The following is a 22,774-nucleotide window of genomic DNA, read 5'->3' as shown; positions in this document are numbered from 1 at the left end:
TAAGAGACAAGAGTAATTGCTAAAAACAGTCAGCAACATAATTTACAACATTAACATTAAGAGAACGTTTGACCATGTAAACATGGTCAATTTTTATAAAAAACATTTTGATTATGGCCTTTGAATGTCACAAAGGCAGAGCTGTCCAACTTAGTTTCTCGTACGTTATTGCACAACCAAGATGTTTAGTACAAAAACATAGTTTTGCCGAGTTCAGAACTGAGAACACTGAAGATTATCTGTGTAGATGATCATCTGGTATGAAAGCTGTTAGAAACTGGAGTGTCACGGTTTCAGCTGGTGGACCCAAATGCAAGACTCTCCAGGCAGAAGTGCAGAACAAACACACTTTATTTTGACTTAACAACTTACAAACTCACAACTACAAACGAACAGGATTCTCACAGGACAAACAGAGAGAGACGAACTGACAAGAGACAAAGGAACAGAGGGGTGTAGAAATACACAGACCAATGAACAGAAAGACAGAGGATTGGACAAGACAGTAACGAGCAACAGGTGAGAGTAGAGACTGAGGGAAACTAATGAGAGAATTGAGAACAGGTGAGAGCAGAACTGGAGGGAAACTAACAAGACAGGAAGTGCAGACCATATAAGGGAAGGGGCGGAGACAAAGACACATGACAGACAGGTAACCACAGAACACATGGAACACAGCAACAAGCACAAATTACAACAAAATACACAAAATGGCCACAAGAGTGGCACAAAGGCAGTCAGTCTCAGCCAGATCCTAACATGGAGAAAGTATTTGATGGATGTAGACAGAAAGCTTACTGATTGCTTTAAAAGATAAGGCTGCTATTCTATGTTTTTCTTTTCGCTAACAAATCCCATAAAACGTTTCTTTATACTTTCTGACTTTCAAGTTCCATAAATAAATAAATACATAGTTTCATGAGTAATTTCCTACAACATGCTGGTCACTGAGGAAATAGTGCATTTGATGGAGACTATTTGGTGGAGTAATCCACATTTGGGGCTCTAGTGAGTATATGTGTCAGCAGGAGGACAGTCGGGTTGAGTCAAAAAAAAGTACCGTGTGTGTGTGTGTGTGTGTGTGTGTGTGTGTGTGTGTGGGCTTGTTTAACTATATTCGTTTAAAGTTTAAAGGGCTGTTTGAGGGTTAAGATTTGGTTGTAGGATTAGGTATAGAATTAGGTTATGGTTAGGGTGAGGGTAAGGGTTAAGGTTAGGAATTTAGTTGTGATAGTTAAGGTTAGAGTAAGGGGCTAGGGAATGCATTATGTCAATGACGGGTCCCCACAAAGATAGTGCCACAAACCTGTGTGTGTGTGTGTGTGTGTGTGTGTGTGTGTGTGTGTGTGTGTGTGTGTGTGTGTGTGTGTGTGTTCAGGGTAATGAAGGAACATGTATGCAAAAGAGTGGCTCACTAATGTGTGTCAGTCACACATACAGGTCACGGAGGCTTCTAGGGGGTTAAGGGGGGGCCAGTGCCCCTGTAATATCAACCCTCCTGTTGTCCTCGGGTCGAATTTGACCCATTTTCAAAGTTTCTTTATGTAAAATTTGAGTTTCTTTCAAACAAATTGCCCCAAAATAACACGCATGGTTTCCTACAACACTATTCACAAGTACAATTAAGGATCAGGATCACTGCTTCCATAGAATGTTGGGTGTTGAATTGAATTTTTTAGCATTTAATAAAAATGTAAATGGTTTCAAAACAGTATTCTGACTTTGCCATTCTGAGATTATCCATCAACCTATGTTCCTCTGAGCTTAACTATTAGTCAAGATAATATCATCATAATTTCATCTTTTTTGCAACTGAAAAATGAGATAGAATTTCATGTAAATGAGGTTTATTGACCATGAATTCCAAGAATAAGTGTAAAACTAGTGGTGGCAGTGAAAGAAAAGCGACAAACGTAAAAAAAAAAACAAAAAAAAAAAAAAAAAACAGAAAGACACAAGGGTTAAGTCTGAACCCCCTCTGGCCCCCCTAAGTAGTCTTCATGAGGCTGTAGTGGGTTCAGTTTTAAAGCTAGAGTGCAGATATTGGTACCTAGACAACACAAGGCATCCATTGGTACCAGACATGGTGGAGCTCCAAAGTTGGGCTAAATGTTTGCGAGGGAAAAACTGGCCTATTATTCTTCATGGGCGTAAATCTGATCTAACAGTAGAAGTAAATTTCTGAAGAGCAATTTTTGAAGGGGACACAAATAATACAGCCACAATTATACTCGGAGAGGACATGTGTACACAAGCCACAAAAATACCTTAAAACCTAATGACTTATTTTGAAAAAGTATAAAAGAAAAATATATAAAATAAATACTTTTGTACACTTGTTAAATTAGCTGATCATAAAGTAAATTGGTGAGCCACTGGTAAAGCTCATCAAATATGAATTAGGTTCATAGGTTCACCACGCGGTCATATTATAATTATAAAATGATCTTGCGTCCTCCGCATAAATATTAGGTTTCGTCTGGGACAGAGGATATATATTTAACTGCAGCAAACCCACTGATCAGCCACTTCAAACACAACTGTAGATCTTCAATATTAACCCTAATATCAGTTCACACACATAACGTTAGGCTTATCGCCGTGGTAACGTTAGTTGTAGTGGGTGCATTTCTATCCAACAAGCTATTAAATTATATTTTAAATTATATTACACTAACATAGCGAATTTTTTGTCATAACTAATTCATTAATTACTCAGCATCATTTCTATTTAACAACTTAATCCGATGTTTAATGTGAATAAAACAGCCTTGAACCGCCTACTTACTAGTTACATTCCTGTCACTACCGATGTGACTGTGAGTCGAGTGCAGATCCGATTCCTAACATACAGCATGCAGTGGACCAAACCACTGTGAGGCAAGGGAGGGGGGACTCAAAATGTTCCTAAACTTAAAAAGCATTTTTTGGGGTTTGTATTGTTTTACTACTTACACAGATATTTTAAGTATACATCATTATGTTATTTACAATACAGAGCATTGTTTTAATGATATTTCTAGGGGGGGACAACCCTTAGAAAGGGGGGGGGGGGGGTCCTGATCCCCCCGACCCCCCTGGGATTTACGCCCTTGGGTGTCTTTGAATATTGGATATTGCATGCCGGGGTCCTTTAACAGTCTTGGACTTAAATAAATTAAATACATTTGGTGCTAACACACCATGTGATGATGTTAGTCCCCATAGTAGCCATTTCATTGTAGCAAACCATTATTCAAAACTGTATAAAATGACCTGTTGACCAGTTTTTGAAATCAAATCACACCATGGATTTTTATATATTTTTATTTGCCCCTGCCCCCCTCTCTGCAGGGCCCTTGACTTGTGTGCACTTAACCTAACCCTCAGGCTGTTCTCATAAACCATTCTCACATATAGCCACGAAAAGTAATGCACTGCTATTCATATGTATTTTGTATAACTGTATGCACCACATTGACTGCTGGTATATAAGAGCGCGGATATCCGCGTAGGGAAGAGGTCGGGGTGGATGTTTGGGTCCTAAAACACAGGGCTTTTAAGCAGAGGAGCGCAGTTTGTGTCCCAGATGAAGTTAAGGGAATAACACAAGACTTTCACTACTAGTACTACTTAAGGGGGCCGGTGTATTAACCCAAACCAAGATCTTTTTTCTAATTTCAACTAGTCATTTTGGTATCTAAACTTAACTTCATTGCTGCAGGACGATCACCTTTTGTCGGCTAGACTTAACTGTAATGTGTCTGGTCGGTTAAACTTCAAATGCAGTTGTCAGGCATTAGAACACACTTTTTTTTTATTGAGAATTAAGGCCAAACTGAAATATAAAATTAGAAAAAAAAAAAGAAGAAATGGAAATAGAAAAAACAAAATCTTGCAAAAAGTGCATACTGTGCTTGAGTACCACCTGGGGTTTAGGGCTGGGTAACAGTTAAAACATGACAATACCACTTCCCTTAAAGTGATAACAATAGAGTGCTTATTTTAAATAATCCTTCAGCATTTCATGCATTTTTTTTTATCAGTAACCACAGGTGTGTAGTGTAGCCATACTTTCGTTTTGGTGGCCTCTTCTATAGCATCCTTAAAACATTTCTTTCTAGATCTGCGTACAAAAAGAATCAAATGCATGTATTGTTTGACTGGACAAGTTTCAATACTACTTGGTACTGGGTTATTTTGGTCGATACCTTATATATGTATCGAGTAAAAATACCCATCCCTACTGGGGTCTATCTGTGCACGTACCGTGTTGTGAAAGAAAATCAATATTAACCCCACATTTTAGAGTATATTCTGCACTAATTTGCCAACATTTGTCCTGGTGTCGCCATTTCGGTGATTTTTTTCGATTGCTAAACGACAGCAGAGATGGGAAGTAACGAAGTACAAATACTTCGTTACTGTACTGTAGATTTTTCAGATATTTTTACTTTACTATATTTTTTTGTGGCGACTTTTTACTTTTACTCCTTACATTTTAACATGAATATCAGTACTTTCTACTCCTTACATTTTACAAAATTGGCTCGTTACTTTAGTTTTGTACAAGAGGTCGTCATGTCGGAGAATAGCGCAGACACGCGCCTCACACTGTGAGCGGGCGCGCGCACCACACGGGGCAAAAAGAAAAAGAGACTAGCTGTCCGGAGGATAATCAGTGGAGATCGTGTGTGTGTGCGTCCTTAAGAACTGTAGGCCTAAGTCGTATAACTTATGTTGTCAGTTCATTTAAGTCTGTTGTTGTATTGGTCTATAGTTCTTGCAAATTTAAAGTAAGTTAGCTAGTGATTTTGTTGTTTGTGTTCTTCACCTAGTGTTACCTAGGTTGCGTTGCTTGATCTTAATAAAGCATCAAAAGAGAGAAGTTGTCTCCGTCCGTGTTTTAACAGACACACCTGGGGCGAAGTTGGAAACCAGAATCAGCTTTAAATACAGTCCTAATCTAGTCCTCATTAACAAGTTTCAAATAATTTCACTGGAGTTACCGTTATTTTCGCGTCATCAATACCACATTCAATCTAATTGGATGGGAATATACTGTACGTTGCACTTGACACACCACTACAAGATGACTCGACAGATTCGGCGGCATTCTGTATTCATTCGTGGCAAATCATTGCGGCTTGATGGTGGTAACGTTAGCACATAGTAGTATGGATGGCGACATGATTGAAAATGAAGAAATCAGCAGACAAGCAGCAAGACATCCTTGGCCTTATCTGAGAGAGATGTTTGAGATAGTAGGCATCAAGAATGACTCCTGGCCAATGTGCTGCGCAACTCTTAAAGTATGGGGAACTTCTTAATTAATGTCTGTTTAGTAATTCATATTTTATCCTTTATTTTCTTTCCAGAAGCCATATTTGAGCACACACACATACATGTAGATTCCTTTAAATGTTAAGGGGAAGATTAAAAAAAGAGAAACTGGATCTGTGAATTCTCACAGAATCACAACTGAATTCATAAATAGCTACTCAGTCAGAATCTTATTAACCTGGAGTTCCAGTCTCTGTCACAATAATCATATATGTGATGTTTTAGGCATATTGGCAGACATCCATTTAAAATGTAAGCAATGGCATATAAAGAGCCTTTTTTCCATGTCCACTGAAGTTTCTCAGCTTGCACTCTAGTAACATTTGTGTGGTCCAGGTAGCTTTGCATAAAAAATGGTTGTCATTCGCAAAGCTACTTTTACTTTTATACTTTAAGTAAATTTCCAAGCCTGTACTTTGTTACTTTTACTTGAGTAAATAAGTTAAATCAGTACTTCTACTTTTACCAGAGTATTTTTTAACACAAGTATCTGTACTTCTACTTGAGTACGGGAAGTGAGTACTTTTGCCATCTCTGAACGACAGTGGGCACAACTGAAACCACATGTGCAAAACTCTAAATACAGTCTGCACAGCAGCAGTTCATGTGGACCAAACTCTAGTTTGTTTTTCAATGCTTGAACACAGTTTTCAAAACTCTACACACTTATTCCATGGCTTTAACCACAACGTGCACAACACTGTAGATTTACAGCACCTTGGTCAAATGCTAACACACTGCTGTCAAAACTGTCAACCACACATTCAAAACAGAATAGCTTTCAGTTTGGTGTCTATCAAACACTGCTCATTGCAATTTTAGCTGCAAGCCTAAGCAGGTGTCTTGTTTTAGACTAGTTAGTGAACATATATACGGTATTTACACAGAGAATGCACAGAAAGCCCTTTTTTTGTATACAAACACCAAATACAGTAAGAATGAAACAGTTATACACTGTACCGTTTGAGAGAAACAGGTAAAAGAGCAAAGATACCAATATGTCCAGGTAAGATGTCTGAGGTTACTATATCTTTACAATAGTAAAACTGCGTTCTGTTTTTCAGAAAGTAATGGAGGTGAAAGCAATGGAAACACCACATTCATTTGTATTTAGAGATGATGCAGACATCCAATGTGATGAAGAAAACTTGCCTCATGATGCTGGAGAGAGGCAGGATTAGTCACACTAATGTTACTGTTATGTACCTTTATTTTTTTTTCCAGTAATTCCATAAATTACTAGAGACAAAATACTACACTACCGGTCAAAAGTTTGCGCCTGATATCATTGGAAAGGTAACACTCTCAAGTTTTTGTTACAAGTGTCAGGGTGATTCTAGGCCTTACTGACACAGAGTTACAGAGGCTACAATGGAGGGTTTTTATTTCCGTCCAAGTCATACATCTGTAAAATGATTAGAATACACTGCTGTCAACACATCTGACAGGTGACAGACAACACAGGGCATTAGACACATGTCTCAGCTTACTACAGAAAAAAATCCAGAAGCCAAAAGACTCAAAAATGGATTTTATATGATTTTTTTTCTACAGATGTCTGTGTGTTTTTTTATTTCCATTTGAAAAGTGCAAAGAAAAAAGCCAAAAAACTACAAAATACAACACTTCTCAAATACACAAACACACCCACATCAATCACCCAGAGTGTCAAAGTATATGGGAGCTGTACCACTTTTAATTTGGGTATGACGTTTAGACCAAAAAGCATGGATTTCAAGCGTTTCTTCAGCCACTTCTTTCTACAACAGTCGAGAACCCTTTTGCAATTATGTAAGCACATAATGTAATCTGAAAACTGCTGCCCTGATTAAAAAACAATATAACTGATCTCAGCTGGTATTCTGTCTGGAATGGAGTGGAATGGAAATTTCGAAGTGACCCCAAACTTATACACAAACGGTAGTGTATATTGAAGCAAACTGCTGATTTTCATTCCTTCTTGTTTACCTTAGGTGAAAATTGGTATATTACATAAAATCTATATCTTTTATTTAAAGAAACTATTTTAAATTGTTCAAACTGTAAATTTGAAAAGTTTGTAATTTCTGTATTGATGTTTGATGTTAGTGTTTGTACTCTCAGTGTGTTCTGAGTGACAGTGTGTGTTATCTAGATAGTGTTTGGCTGCACTGAGCCTGCTTTGAGATGTGTGTGAAGAGTTGTGTTGCTTGGAATAAGTTTTGCAGGAAGTGTGAACTGTTTAGCTCGCAGCAGTTGGTAGTGCAGACTGTAGTTAGAGTTTTGCACATGTGGCTTGCAGTTGTAGCCACTGTCGTTTAGCAATCGAAATAAAAACTGTAACATGCTTTTATTTACAGTTTTTCTCAATTGCTAAAACACTAAAAACCCATTGGCTGAACAAAGTTCTCAGTTGCCTGAACTCATTTAGCTAATTGTGCAGTCTGTTGTCAATACCTTACAGTTTTTCTTGATTGCTTTGACCAGCAGAGCAGAAGACACCTCTTGCAAATGTGTTAACCCTTTCTCATTGGATTGACACATTTCCCCACCCTTTTGCAGAACAGTTAACACGGATGTCATTCAAGCAGTCCAAACTCCATTGTTTTAGCTATGGTAACCAAACAGACACCATCTGTTCCTAACTATTAGAAACTACCTACATCAGTATGAAATCACTGAAGCACCTGTTAGACACTCCTTCACACATATCTTCAATTAGCAATCAGTCTGCAGGCCTTAAAGGTGCAGCGTCTGTGTTGTTCTCTGCCAACATGGATGGAAGAGGTCTAAGACAGAAGAGGCTGAGTATCAATAGTGGCTATTTCTTATACTCTACAGTAATAGATGTTTATACTTTACTGTAATAGATTTTATTTTTATTTTCTTCATTTCTTATACTCTAATAGATTTTATTTTGGTTTACATGTATTTTGTGTAATATTTACAGTATTTCAGTTTCCAGCCACAGTTTCAAAATAAGAATCAATGGAATCAATAAAATTTGCATCAAAGCATTTCTGATTTTAGTTCCAAAATTTTTGCAAGAAGGCAAATTTGACAACAAATGTCACTGGCATGAAAGCTACGTACAGTAATAGGCTACAGTGACAAGCAATGGTGCACTGATTCGCACTGAGTGCTGTATTTTGTATTGTGTTGTCCACTGTGTAATGGTTGATTGGAAGAGCTCATACACTTGTTTGCAAGTTGTGTCGTTTGAAGACAAAATTTTCTTTTGTTGCATATTTTAAATGTTTTGGCACGGTTAGAGCCTTTTGCAAACAAAATGTGTCATTTTGACCATGAGTGCCACAGTTTCGGCCTGTGTGTTAACTGTTTTGAAAAATGTGGAGTTTGAGTTGACTGCTGTGTCAAAGCAATCAAGACAAAATGTAAACCATTTCACATGGTCAAACACAATTTGCAGAGCTCACTTAGACTTTTCAGCAAATCTCCAAACACGTTCTCATTCTCGAAACACATTCTGCACTCTAACGCACATGTCATCCGTACTGGTATACACAAGTGGCAACAATCAAATACAAATAGAGAGCAGATGTCATTGATTGAACACAACCACTCAAAATTGATTTCACTTGTTTCAAATGATGTGACACAACCAATAGAAGCCAGTTCAGAGAGCAAACAGGTTCTTGAAGGTGGGAAGGAGAAAGTCGGAGAATGGATAGAAGAAACAACGTGAGAGGACAAGGACGAGTGTGTATGCGAGGTGGGCGACGAAGAGGAAGAGGAGGGCAAGAAAGAGGAAAAGGAAGACAAAGAGGGGATATATCTGATGACATTCGGGCAACAGTCATAGACCATGTTCTTGTCCATGGACAATGACGGAAAAATACGAAATTTGTTTTGAGATTAAAAATGTACTTCTCCCTGAGAACTATGTTTTGAACAATGTGTTTTCTATTTTTTGGTGTATTGTTTACTGACTGCTTGATAGTATATTTCATTTTGATCACTTTGTTTATGATTTGAGAGCAGTGTTTGATTTTGAACACCGGTAAAACTGTTTTGAGGCGAAAGTTTAATTTTGCGAGAGGAGTCCGAGGTTTTGTAAATAGTGCTTGAAGACGAGGTTTTGTGTTTAATGTTTTCAGAAAATGGAGCAAGGTTTCAGAAATTGTGTTTTAGCAATTGAGAAAAGCTGTAAGAGAAAAAGTCAATTATGTTGTTGACTGTATTATTGCATGTTTCCAGCCAGTGGCGGTTCTAGGGGGCGGCCAAGGGTGGCCAGTGCCCCCGTAATATTGAGCATCGCCGCCACTCTGGGCACCCCTAACAGTGGCAAATATGTTCATATATTTTTAACATCACCTTTATCGCCAAAGAGGAAATATTATCCATGCAGTGACAAATAAAACATAATTTAACAATGCATGAGTTTTCTTGTGTTTATTGTTCTATGCATATCGTTAGTCTTTTTCTTTTTCCATGACGTTCCACTTCTGGGATTGCTCCGTTGCCGTTGGAAGTTCCGCCGGATGTCACTCTTTTCGGCCGGATGTCCATTACCTTTCGTTTTGTTTGTGTTAGAATTTTAAACTCCGTTGGATTTCTGAGGACTATGGTTAACTGCTCCTCAGATCTCTGCAGGGTAAATCCAGACAGCTAGCTAGACTATCTGTCTAATCGGAGTTTTCTGTTGCACGACTAAAACTACTTTTTGAAGTTCCTTCCAGAGACTATTTTGCAGCGTCACTGTAGCTTTCCTGGTGCTTAGCGCCTTTAAATGTTGCTTTTGTCATGATGTCATGAGTTTTTGTTAAGTCTCTTTCCTGTTTTATTTTAAAGGTTCAATCCGTATGTTTATTTTTATTTTTTATGTAACAAAATTCATATGCAAACAATATGGCTCAAAATTCTTCAAGGCGAGCAATCGCTGCCATTCAAGTCAGTGCTTGATATTCCACCACCAACTCCACCACTCCAACGCGTCCCAGAAGCGTGCGTGAAGCAGCTCTCCGCTCCTCTAAAGATATACGCGCCAGGTCTATTTTCACGCGAGCAGCAGGAGTTCAGACAGCCAGGGCAGGAAGTGAAACAGAGAGAGCATCCGGTCAATTTATCAAAAGACAATATCGTTTATGTCTCCTTTGCAACACCACGGACAACGAGAGATTCATCTTGGAGGTGGAAAAACATAACTCGACACCACAGATCCTTTTTATAAGGATGCCAGAAAGACTTCCCAGTCACCAAAACAGACGGCATGGAGTTTAACTGCAGGAGTGCTTGGAGTGGAAGGTAGATAGTTCTTTCAAGTACCGCAGAGGCGGAGTGGAAATAAGGAGAGTCGTGACTTTTCCCGGTGGGCCAGTAGTGTTTCAAGGCCGCGAGGGCCGGTCTGATAATAGTTATACATTGCAAGTTCTTAGCAACACCATCCGGCGGCCTGTTGTGCGGCCGGGCAGAAAAAAAGAAAAGCTTTTGAAAGCCAGAAAAGAAAAGAGAAAGGTGGCGCTGAGATGGTCAGACTAAAAAGGAAAAAAAGGTATTGTATTGCTGTGCTGTGTGTTGTTCATTCATTCACCATCCGAACATTCATCCCCCCCCCCGAGGGCCGGTGGTCTACGAAATTTCCCGGTAGATTGTTGACGCTGTTGTAGAGTCAATATAATCTGCAAGTCTGGCAGCAAGACGCTCTGCTTCTGAGACGCTCCCGGTGTGGTATGGCGTGTGGTGCAAGATGGAATAAAACCGCTGCGCAGCACAGATGCGCCCGGTGGAAAATCCAGGTTAGGCCCGTTGGGCAACCAGGTTCCATCCGTATGTGTCATGTCTTGTTTTACTTCCTGCCATGTGTGTTTTCCCGCCTTTGTAATTGCCTGCCCCGTCCTGATTTGTTCCACCTGTGTTTAATCGCCCTTGTGTATTTAGTCTGTGTGCTCCTTTGTCCTCTTGTTGGTTCATTGTTGCTTTGATGTTTGGGAACCTGTAACCTGTGTTCCTCTTACCTGCCTGTTGGATCTCCTCCCTCACTTGGACTTTTGATGCCTGTAAGCATATCCATAATCGTATTTCTTCAATAATCCACTGAATTCCTCCTGCTGCCTCCTCTAACGTGACATTTACACAAACTGCCGTAGTGTTGCTACTGTCTGCGTTTGGGTCATTCCCCTAATGCCTGCTCTCAGCCGTGACAGCTTTTTTATTTAACCCAATATTTAAGATTATCATAGAGCAATACTTAACGATTCGGTGTGGTGGCACAAATAGCGTCCTGTGCCAGGAGCACTTTTTTCTTTTTGTCAATATTTATATATATTTATAACAGATAGTAAAACAAATGAGGAAAGCAGATGGAGATATTTTAAAACACAAGAACGCAAACGAACTGCTCTGCAGGTGAAGGTAAATCGCTGCTGGAAAAATGAAAAGGATCTTTCATAAGGAATACAATTTCATAAAAACATTTAAAAAATCCAAAAAAACAGGGGAAAAACAGAATGTGAAAAAAAGATTTTCCACTTCCACACTTTTTTCAATAAAAAAGGGAAGAAAAAGAAGTGCTATTGTTGCCCCTTCAAGGGTCTTTGTGTTCTCTCTAACTGCTCTAGATCTATTTAGTGTTTATTGCTCTGATGGAGAAACAGTGTGTGTGTGTGTGTGTGTGTGTGTGTGTGTGTGTGTGTGTGTGTGTGTGTGTGTGTGTGTGTGTGAATGGCTCCTTCCTTCCCGCTGACCTCTCCATGAAATAATGTGGCAGTCACAAAGATAAAAAAAACAATATGCTCCTTGTGCCGCTGTGACGGCTCTCGGAGGGAAAGAGGGTTGGGGTGGTCAAAATAGCTGAAATAGAGGCGAAGTCCCTCTCCTTCTGGTGGACCTCATGGGATCTTATTTCGGAAAAAAAATATGTACAATGGGCGCCCGGATAGCTCAGTTGGTAGGGCAGGCGCCCATATACAAAGGTTTACTCCTCGACACAGCGGGCCTGGGTTCGACTCCGACCTGCAGCCCTTTGCTGCATGTCATTCCCCCTCTCTTTCCCCTTTCATGTCTTCAGCTGTCCTGTCAATTAAAGGCCTAAAATGCCCCAAAAAATAATCTTAAAAAAAAAAAAAAGTACAATAGTAAATGGGGAGAGACAAATATTTTTTGGATCCCATTTGAATTGAACCATAATTTACACACGTGATGTTCGTCAACTTAAAAAATTTTGTAAGTCAATAAAGCCTTAGTCTGTCATAAATTTGTTGCAGTACCACTTAGTTTTTTGTGAAACCGCTCAGTTAACTACATACTGTATCTCGTCTTGCACAATATATGTCACCTTGCTCGCTAGCTAGCTGTTCCACAACACATCCAGCGACTTGCTAACAGCCGGGAAGCTAAAGAACGAGCAAGAACCGCAGCTCGTGTGAGCAACGTTGCATCCCGGTACTGAACACACAGGACTCTTAGCTTCAGCAAGACATCACTTACGCTTTTGCTACATTGAACACTTAATGTATGTGGACCGTATGCGGAGCGGAGGAGCCGCAAAATGCAGCTTTTAACTGGCTGCACCTGCAGCGCCAACACATTCTCACTCCCATCGCGTAAAATACGGACGCTTGGTCAAGTGCCTTTGGCGTTGTTATTGACGCTAAAAGTCTCCTATAGCATCATATCTAAACGTGCTTTATCTAAACACGCTTGGTCGGGACTATTGGCGTCACTTTTGACACAGTTAGGTTAAGGAAAAAGTCGTGGGTGGGCTTATAAAAGGTATGTTTCCATAACACGCGGGACAAGAACAGGACAGTTGGGTTTAGGAAAAGACGAAAGTGACAGTTGGGTTTAGGAAACGTGACACGCAGGACACGAACCCCAGTCTCCTGGGTGAAAGTCCTGTGTTGTTTGACCCATCCACCACCCCAACCAACTTCCCCACGCGTAATTTCGGGCTTTGATACTACTCGCTACCGTTGTCACTCTTAATACTACGTCATCTTCAAGCGCTGTGTAGCTGCTGCTCTCCCCGGTGCATTCTACACACACGCTGAAGGGTGCTTTTGCGTCGTATCTGACGCTGACAGCCACTGCCCAAACGTCCGTATTTTACGAGTTCGGAGTGAGAACGGGTTGGCAGCGCGCACACGCTGTAGGATTGTGTGAGTCACAGGAGACACGGTGAGCTTTTCCTCTGGGATTGTTGTCGTTTCTTCACTTTTTGGAGCCGGCACAGCACTGTGAAATGTCAATCTACTGTCAGCTGTTATCAAAGGACGCAGGTGACTGGAAACAAGAAATAAAAACAAAATCTCAAAAAAAAAAAACTGCCAATACGCTTGTTGACAGTCATCAAGCCATTTCCTGTATATCGGTAGTTTAATTTAAAAGAAATGGACACTTTATTATCCATTTCTGTGAAAAAGGGCCACACACACACCTCTCATAAAAAATATAAATAGAAGACGCACCACTTACGCACTGCTCTTGTGTCCGGTATAGCCAGTTTCATTGATTATAGTGGAAGCGTAGTGTTGGAACATCCGCCCCGTACTCGTGGTGTGTGCAGTGTAGCCAGCTCGTTACATGACTTTGGGGTGAGTAGTCTTTCTCACAGGGATTTGTAGGAGCACAGTTTTGGATAGACGACCAAAGATTTCACCATAATTCTCTCGCAACTTTGCCTATTATTTTCAGAATAGGTTGGGGGGTACATGTTCATACAAGGACAACAAAGCTGGGCAAAGGTAAACATAAAAATGTAACTATTAACTACTATGTGTGTGTATATATATGTGTGTATATATATATATATATATATATATATATATATATTCAAATGAATCAAACTAACAGTATAGCTATGACTGCGATCCCATTCTCCATATTTAGTTAAATAGTGACTACAGAAGAACCGTAAATCTGAAAACGGAACCACTCAGCCGTTAACTTTTAATTTTTTTTTAAAATTCTAATTATTGTATAATAGTGATACAAACAATCAAGGCACAATGTATTTGTACATTTGTCCAAAAAAAAAGCGTTGACAGCTTTGAGGTAGAGACATATAAAACAAAACATAACAAATAAAGATGTATGTCCAACAAATGAAAGAGTCTCTTGGCGCATTGAAGAGATGTAGCAAAAAGCTTAAGCTCATTTTTCCAACCGTTGATGTCGGGTTTCACCTTCAAATACTTACACCTATGAATAAAATGTTTACAATGTTCAATCAAGTTATTTATCAAGAACTCCAAATTCTTATCCTTATAATTCTTAAATTCTTAAAATATTCCAGCTTTAATTGACATTTCATTTAATGGGTGCAGCAGTATACCTTTAGATTGAAGCCAGCATTGAAAAGTCAAATGGTTAACACTGAAAGAAAATCTGTTCACTCAGCCGTTAACTGCTGTCTCACAGCACAACTTCCTGTCCCTGTTCTGCAGAAAGATCTGTGTCCTGTCTGAATGACCTATATTTACCTCGCTGCTGTAACCTGACTCCACTGGTAACAATTCTGTTAATAAAATAAATGGGACATGAATGATACTGTCATGAGGGCCAAACAACACGTTTTCTACCCGTGTGTCAACACGTTCAGTGGTAGGCTGTGATTTTTGGGTCGCACTTTATTTTCTGGTACATCAAAAAGACTTAATAAGCCGTACTTTGTATCTTACTTTGTAATATATTGTCTAGATATAGTATATTTTGAGTTTACAGTTTTTCTTGATTGCTTTGATGCAGCAGTCAACTCAAACTCCACATTTTTCAAAACAGTTAACACACAGGCTGAAACAGTGGCACTCATGGTCAAAATGACACATTTTGTTTGCAAAAGGCTCTAACCGTGCCAAAAATACAAAATACAGCACTCAGTGCGAATCAGTGCACCATTGCTTGTCATTGTAGCCTATTACTGTACGTAGCTTTCATGCCAGTGCCATTTGTTGACAAATTTGCCATCTTGCAAAGCATTGGATCCAGAATCAGAAATGCTTTGATGCAAATTTTATTGATTCTTATTTCAAACTGTGGCTGAAAACTGAAATACTGTAAATATTACACAAAATACATGTAAACCAAAATAAAATCTATTAGAGTATAAGAAATGAAGAAAATAAAAATAAAATCTATTACAGTAAAGTATAAACATCTATTACTGTAGAGTATAAGAAATAGCCACTATTGATACTCAGTCTCTTGTGTCTTAGACCTCTTCCATCCATGTTGGCAGAGAACAACACAGACGCTGCACCTTTAAGGCCTGCAGACTGATTGCTAATTGAAGATTTGTGTGAAGGAGTGTCTAACAGGTGCTTCAGTGATTTCATACTGATGTAGGTAGTTTCTAATAGTTAGGAACAGATGGTTTCTGTTTGGTTACCATAGCTAAAACAATGGAGTTTGGACTGCTTGAATGACATCCGTGTTAACTGTTCTGCTAAAGGGTGGGGAAATGTGTCAATCCAATGAGAAAGGGTTAACACATTTGCAAGAGGTGTCTTCTGCTCTGCTGAGACAGTGATGATGAAAACCGAGTGGATCCCAGTTTCTTTAAGCAGGTCAAAGCAATCAAGAAAAACTGTAATACGGCAATATATGCATTTCTAGTTACAGAATAATTTGGGTGTATGGTTTCTTAATGGCGTATAACTGTTTGTTTTCTGTCTAATAAAGACCAAATAATTTCTTATTTTGGTCTAATTTGATACAAAGCAAGGCTTATTATATCTTATTAATGTACTAATTACAGCATAATTTAGGTGTTTGGCCTTTAATTGGCGTATAACTATTCATTATTTATATTCTGGGGGATGGAGCACGTCATGACCACGACTGTTTATACAGGACATTGTTTTGCCTTCATTAACAAACCCACATAGTGCTGGATCTGTAGCATGATTTAAAACATCTGTCTCTTGAGAACATTGTGACCCATTTTTCTCCTAAGCAGTGGTGTAGTCTACATGATACGCAGGTATACGCAGTATACCCACTAAGAAAGCTCCAGGATTTACATATACCCACTTAAAAATGCCCAATGACATGCAACAACATACTTTCCATTATATTTTTGATATATTTTGAATTGTCATCTGTGTTTTTCTTCTTCACATAGGCTAAATATAGGTATTTCCACCGTAAATTGGTGCATAAAAGTGTATCCGAATACAGGAAATGAAGTTGTTGATGTTTAAAACTTCCCTCGGAAGGACACCCAGACCACCCACTATGATATGTTGCTATAGTTACCTGCAGTTTAACAAATCTTGAGCACTGCTTTAAAACCGTGGTTAACCTTTGAGACTGCTAAACAGTTCTATCAGACACTGTCCAACCATTCAGGATCCAGGATTCTCCCCCTTAGCCGAGGTGTAAAAAGACTCAGAGCTGTCCATGTTCAAATCACATGTCAAAACTCACCTTTTTAGAGCTGCTACATTACATTTAATTTCTATGTTTTCATCCAGTTTAGTTTATCCAAGTTTAGACACATTGGACATATGTATGAAAAGTAGAGCATAAACACATGATGCAGTTTGATATGATTATAATATTCCAATAATTTCTTTGTTAGTGTAACACAGACATTTGGTCAATGCACATCAACTGAACATAAACATTTTAAATTAGTAGAATACAACTAAAAATCTATGAACAACAATGGGTTGCACTTTATTTTACTGTACATTGATAAGCCTTAATAAGCCTACTTCAGTTTAAACTGAGCTTTTAGTTGAAGGACATGGCTAATTTCAACAGTGTTGAACAGAGAGTGAAAGTGTAACAAGGTTTTGGGGATGTGAGTGAAGACTTCCTGTGAGCTGTGGGCATGAGGTTTAGGTGGTTGCCTCTGCTGAGCTCGTTGAGGTAGTAACAGACAGTCGTCCTTGTGTGTGACCCGCCACCTTTATTATAATACATTTATTTATAAAGCGCTTTCAAATCAAAGTGCTGTACAGAGCATAGAAAATACAGTTTAAAAACATTTCTAATGACTAAAATAAACACACACTCGGACTCTCAGAAAAACATACAAAGAAATTAGGCCTCATACACAACAGTAAACAGATGGGTCTTTAGCTTTGCTATGTTATTCATTACTTCTTTAGAACATGTTATCAATCAACAGTCAACACTTGAAGTTTTTTTTAAGGGGTCATATCACCCAAAAAACATGTCATCACTTCGTCTCGGTGGTATCTTGCTAAGCAGATGGTTGAGTTGGGTTTTTTTCTCGACATGGTATAACCGTGGTTGTATTGTGGTAGCAGCAGAAATGCCAGAGATGAATATCTCCAAACCTCAGCACGTATCTGCATGGCTAGATTTAACTTGAAAAAAGTGAGAAAGAAATGTCATGTTTTTTTGATTAGATGACATTGCTCTATCATGTTGGACATTTCTCGATCTTGCAGTTTTGTTGGTCATGCTTCTGCCATGAAGAACTTGTCTTTGTCTTGTAGGTACTACAACTTGAACTTTTCTTTGTCTTGTAGACCCTGTTTACACTTGATTATAAAATGTGTCTAAGCGCTAAACACAAATTGTAAACGATCACCAAGACGCATTGTGATCCGACCATTCATTCAACTTGCCAGGGTGGTCTGGGATGCAATTGACCACATATCTTTTGTATTGTTAACGCTACTGTATCTGTCCGACAAGGACGTAACAGCAAAATACATCATCAGTGCAGGACGTGGTGGTTGTTTTAGTCACAATGCACCATTGCTCAATAACTTGCTCATTTTATGACAAGTTGGACGAAGTGTTGCGTGAATGTTCGCCTAATGTTTTTCCCGATGGGAGGAGATGTGTTGGATTCTGCTGACAGCGATATCTCCAGCTGTACCCACACAACCACTAACGTGACTGCTGAGAGTGTGGACTTTATGACTGTGTGCTGAGCCCTTTGACCTTCTAGAGGAAGTGACATAGGCAGCAACGAAATCTAAACACAAGTGGTATCAGCTGGAGACGCAGGTTTGAATGCCGATGTGTCTCAGCTGTCAACTTGGGTTCGGATCACCAAAACGGATTTTAAAAACCAATCGTAGACAGGGTCATAGTCTCTGCCATGTTGGACTTTTGTCTTGTAGGTATGACTTGGGACTTGTGTGAGCCATGTAGGCTTTGTGACTTGGATGTGTACATGTTGATTCAGTTTTGTCTTTATCACGTTGGCAGGGCATGACATTAACTTTTATGCTCACCAGCCACTGTGGCTAGCGGTTTTACACAGCTACGAACAATTTCACTAGCCGCTATTTTGTGGGAAATTAAATTATGTATGTCAACTGTAGTGTGCTGCAATTCATTTGAAGAATCAGATTTACAACACTTTTAAATGTAAATAAGAACTCTTGTGGCCGGGTTGGATCAGTGGGTAGAGCAGACGCACATATACTGAGAGGTTTATGCCTCGACGCAGAAGTCTAGGGTTCGAGTCTGACCTGTGACGATTTCCTGCATGTCTTCCCCCTTTCTCACCTAGCTGTCCTATCAATTAAAGGCAGAAAAGCCAAAAAAAAAAACCTTTAAAAAAAAAAAAAATTAAGACTACATAAAATGTATAACACTGCAGTCATCAAATTTTCAGCTCTGGTAACTTGTGTAAAGCTCCATTTGTATGAAAACATGCAACCGGATAAGACACAGACATAAAAAGAGCTTTCTGTTGCATAAGTGGTGCAGGGGTGGAGTCCCAGAGGCAGAGAAGAGCCACAGACTGAAGGGAGTCTGGAAGCCTGCCTCCCTTGTTTTAGTGTGTTTGAGTGGACTTGTTGGTGATTAGCGTAACTGTGTTATATCCTCTCTCTCAGCCTGACCTGCAGATGACCAACAATCGCATTAGTTTTGATTTTGTTTCCGCTGCTGCTAATTTTCTTTCCATCTCCATCTGTATCAACTCACGCAGAGCCGGGTATTTTATTTCATCATTAGCATGCTAGTGATCCGTTGCACCCATAGACAGTTAAAGCAACACTATGTAACTTTTCCAGCTTCGGTCCCCCTACAGGTTGTCTCATTGGCACTACAGCTCGCGCTAAAAGTTAGTGTTGCTTTAATATTAATAGACAGAGCATGTGTGACGTCACCCATTGGTTTGTGGAGATCTGCTATGAGTCGTCGAGTTTGCCGTTACGGGCGCAGGGAGGAGTGAGGGAGGAGCTGCTTACACTCTGCGTTACACACTTTCACTGGCAATCACATCATAGCCACGCCCCAAAATACTCCCTGCTTTATCGTCGATTTTAAAATCAATGAGACGATTATTCAAAAAATGAACATTCTGTGTTGCAGAAGACTTAAAACTAGCGATTGAGACCATAAACTCATTATGAAAATGTTTACTGAGGTAATAAATCAAGTGAGAATTGGGTCACTTTCTCATAGACTTCTACAGAAACCAAACTCCTTTTGCAACCGCACGTGTCGCCCCCTGCTGGAATTCAGATAGAATGCAGGTTTAAGGCACTTCCGCATTTGCAGCACTTCGCTGAACCGGATGCATTGTCCATTGATATTAACAGTCTATGGTTGCACCCCTACTGTCATGTCATGTTCATCCTTTTTTTAGTTATTTTTGCCTCTTCCTAAGTTTACTCTGTCTCATTCCAGGTCATTTCACTTCCAGTCTTGTCCACTTTCCTGCCCTAATGTGTCTAATTGTCCCCCCACCTCCATTAGTATATATACCCCCCTCTTGGTAGCTTTAGTTGCCAGATCGTTTTGTACTTTTGTGTCGATGTTCCAGCATTCTACTATTCATGCTTCTAGTGAGTTTTTTTACCCTTGCCTATTCTGCCTCTAGCCCTGTTGATCTTGTAGGCTACCTCTGCCTTACCTGAATTCTGCCTGTTTTTGACCTCGCCCTTGGACTGTGATTTGGACACCGTTACTTGGGGCCTGTTTCACAAAACCAAGTAAAGTTGTACTTTATCGTCACTTTTCAAAAAAAGATTAATACATTGTGTTACTGTTATTCTTAAAGTATGCATTTAAATGATCATTTACTTCTCTCTCCAGTTTCTTAATTTCCAAGTCCAGTTTCTGCAGGGTTTTTCTTTTGATTTCCATATCAATATCCATCTCCTGCATTTTGCGTTTCTTTAATTTAATTTTTATCTCTGCTAAATCAATTTGCTTCTGGAGGTGTGTGGTGTATAGGGACCTGACTATTTGGGAACTCTGTAAAACACATATCAGTTATGACTTGGCTGCTGTGAGACTGGTCAGAGACCAATACTTTCTTAAATACAGCAGGAATTGTGCATGGTGTGAATTTGTTCTTCAGGGTAATACTTACTATGTTGGCAGGCTGAGTGTCTGCCTGCACAGGGTCTGGGTCCTATTAAATATATATTTGCTATGAGCACCACATCACTATTATCCATTATGTAGCCTATACTAAATAAGTATTTCCACAAGATTGACATGATACTATACCTCCTGTCTTCTTGAGTCCACTGATATGGTTTCCTCCTCATCTTGTGCAGTAGATGTGCCTTCACCCTATACCAGATTCAACAGAATTGTATTGACAAAGGTTTGACAGGGGCCAGGCCTTGGGCCATTAATAATTAATACTCACCGGATCGAGGTCATCATAAAGGGGCTCCAGAAGACTGACAGTATTGCCAGACATTGCAAGACAATGTCAGACAGTCCACATGATATCATATGGATATCATATCAATGGTTGATTGTGTTTCATATTCAGGCTACTATAGGAATAATGTAGCCTACCTTGTATGAAGTGGGAGCTTTCTGTGGGTGGGACAGAGTCGGTGGAGGTCCCACCCTGGATCCCTTTAATTACAGGCCTCCCTTTGTTCATGTCAAGGGCCAACTCCGGGTTAATCCTGGGGTAGCAGGGCCACCCCCCTTGCCAGACGTATGGGTCTTTTTTTTTTTTTACTGCTAAAATCAGTCAAAATAATATTAAATATGAGCAGTCACTGTATGACTAGGGTACATATACACCTAATTTGTAGTACATTGTTTCACTAACAATTTATCTTAAACATTTACCAGTCTGCAAGATGTTTTTGTACTTGATTTTAACTTGCTGCCAGGTCCTTTTTTGGCCAGTCATGTTTGCTCTGTGAACATGAGTAGCAGAAATTACATTAAAACCGCCAGACTATCACAACATGTGAGAGAATCTTCATGCTACATTGACAAGCCAATAAACTTTCATTGCTCACTTTTACGGACAATGAAATGTACAACTGTTAATCTCTGCAAATAAAGAGTAACTCAATGAATGGTGTTAATATAGCCCAACTGTTTCAATGCAGTAAATATATATGTTTAGGGTAATAGGCCTACTTACGCATTCAGGTGGTCCGCGACGCGGTCCACGCTTTTTCTCGCTGTTTTATTACAGCGGCCGTGTTTCCTTTTTTGTTGATTATTTCTTTCACTTCCTCATATGTCTCCATGAGTATCTGCTGCTCAGTCTGTGTAAAGTATGCACAACGCGTCTTCTCCATTTTGGCATCAGTAATTCTGTGATCGACCTCGCGGTCTTTTGAGGAAAGCCGTGGACGCGCATCTATCTGAATTACTTCATCCTGGCTCGACCTAGTCGCTCCTCCTCAGCCTGGCTTGGCCTTCGTGAAACGCACCAAGCCAGGATGCTCAGATTAGACTAGGTCAAGCCTCGCTTTATCAGTTATCCTGGATTTATATATTCTGCTTTTGTGAAACAAAAAAAAAAACTATTGTGAAATAAAAAGATGTAACAGTGTCAGAATGTGACTTTAGGCAGCTTTTCATTTTGATCCCAACTTTGCATGTTTTGGTTAATTGCCCAGTTTGAGTTTTTTTGCATTTGGTTTGTGCACGTGTTGCATGTTTTAACACTTATTATTTGCATGGTTTGGTGGATTTGCTGTGTTTTCTTAATTGTTTGTTGGACTGATAATCAAGGTGATGAGAAGCAGCTGTGATTGCCTGGACCACACCCCCTCCACAGCTCAGGATTGGCCACAGGATAGTTTGATGTGTTGTTAAAGATGGATGTGAAACAGGTGCAGAGGGGAAGGAGGACAAAGAAAAAGAATCACGGGTGTGACTGGCTGGAGGAGAGCTTTGTTTTTAGTTCTTCTTATACTGTACAGAAGTAACCGGTTTTATTTGAAATACATTATTGAAGAATCATCCTGTGGAAGTTTTTTCAGTGGAAACACTTTTTTGCTTGTAAAGCAGGACCTCACACAACCGTGTGACAGCAGTTTAATACCATAGACAGTCAAAGTAGGTACCTTTTAGGACCTCAGACGGTTAGGAAATGGTGCTTTAAGTCACACAAAGATGTTCAAGACCATGCTCAAAAAAGGGTTCCTCAAGGAGCCTGATCAACTACCCCAGGTTCCTCAGGAAATCGATGCGTTTAAAAGGCAAGGCATTTCAGCAACTGCTGGTGCTGCTGCCCCCACGACCCTTTCATCCTTCCGGCCCAGTTTAACATGCAATTATTACTGTGCTGTATGTCCAAGGG

At 39.6% G+C, this 22,774-nt stretch overlaps 2 long non-coding RNA genes across 2 annotated transcripts; one reads left to right on the top strand and one right to left on the bottom strand.

Annotated features, from left to right (window-relative positions):
* Window positions 1-341: 341 nt before the first annotated feature.
* LOC116047943 lies at window positions 342-699 on the bottom strand. Its single transcript, XR_004104524.2, has 2 exons — window positions 578-699; window positions 342-532 (listed from the first exon to the last, which is right to left on the bottom strand). It is a non-coding gene; the product is annotated as an uncharacterized LOC116047943 (long non-coding RNA).
* A 3,994-nt stretch (window positions 700-4,693) lies between these two features.
* On the top strand, window positions 4,694-21,556 carry LOC116047899. The gene is made up of 3 exons (XR_004104510.1): window positions 4,694-4,704; window positions 18,886-18,893; window positions 21,432-21,556. It is a non-coding gene; the product is annotated as an uncharacterized LOC116047899 (long non-coding RNA).
* Window positions 21,557-22,774: the final 1,218 nt, after the last annotated feature.

The sequence above is a fragment of the Sander lucioperca genome, chromosome 20 (genome assembly GCF_008315115.2).
Source record: "Sander lucioperca isolate FBNREF2018 chromosome 20, SLUC_FBN_1.2, whole genome shotgun sequence".
NCBI classification, from domain to species: Eukaryota; Metazoa; Chordata; class Actinopteri; order Perciformes; family Percidae; genus Sander; species Sander lucioperca.
This window is presented reverse-complemented; position numbering and strand designations above follow the sequence as displayed.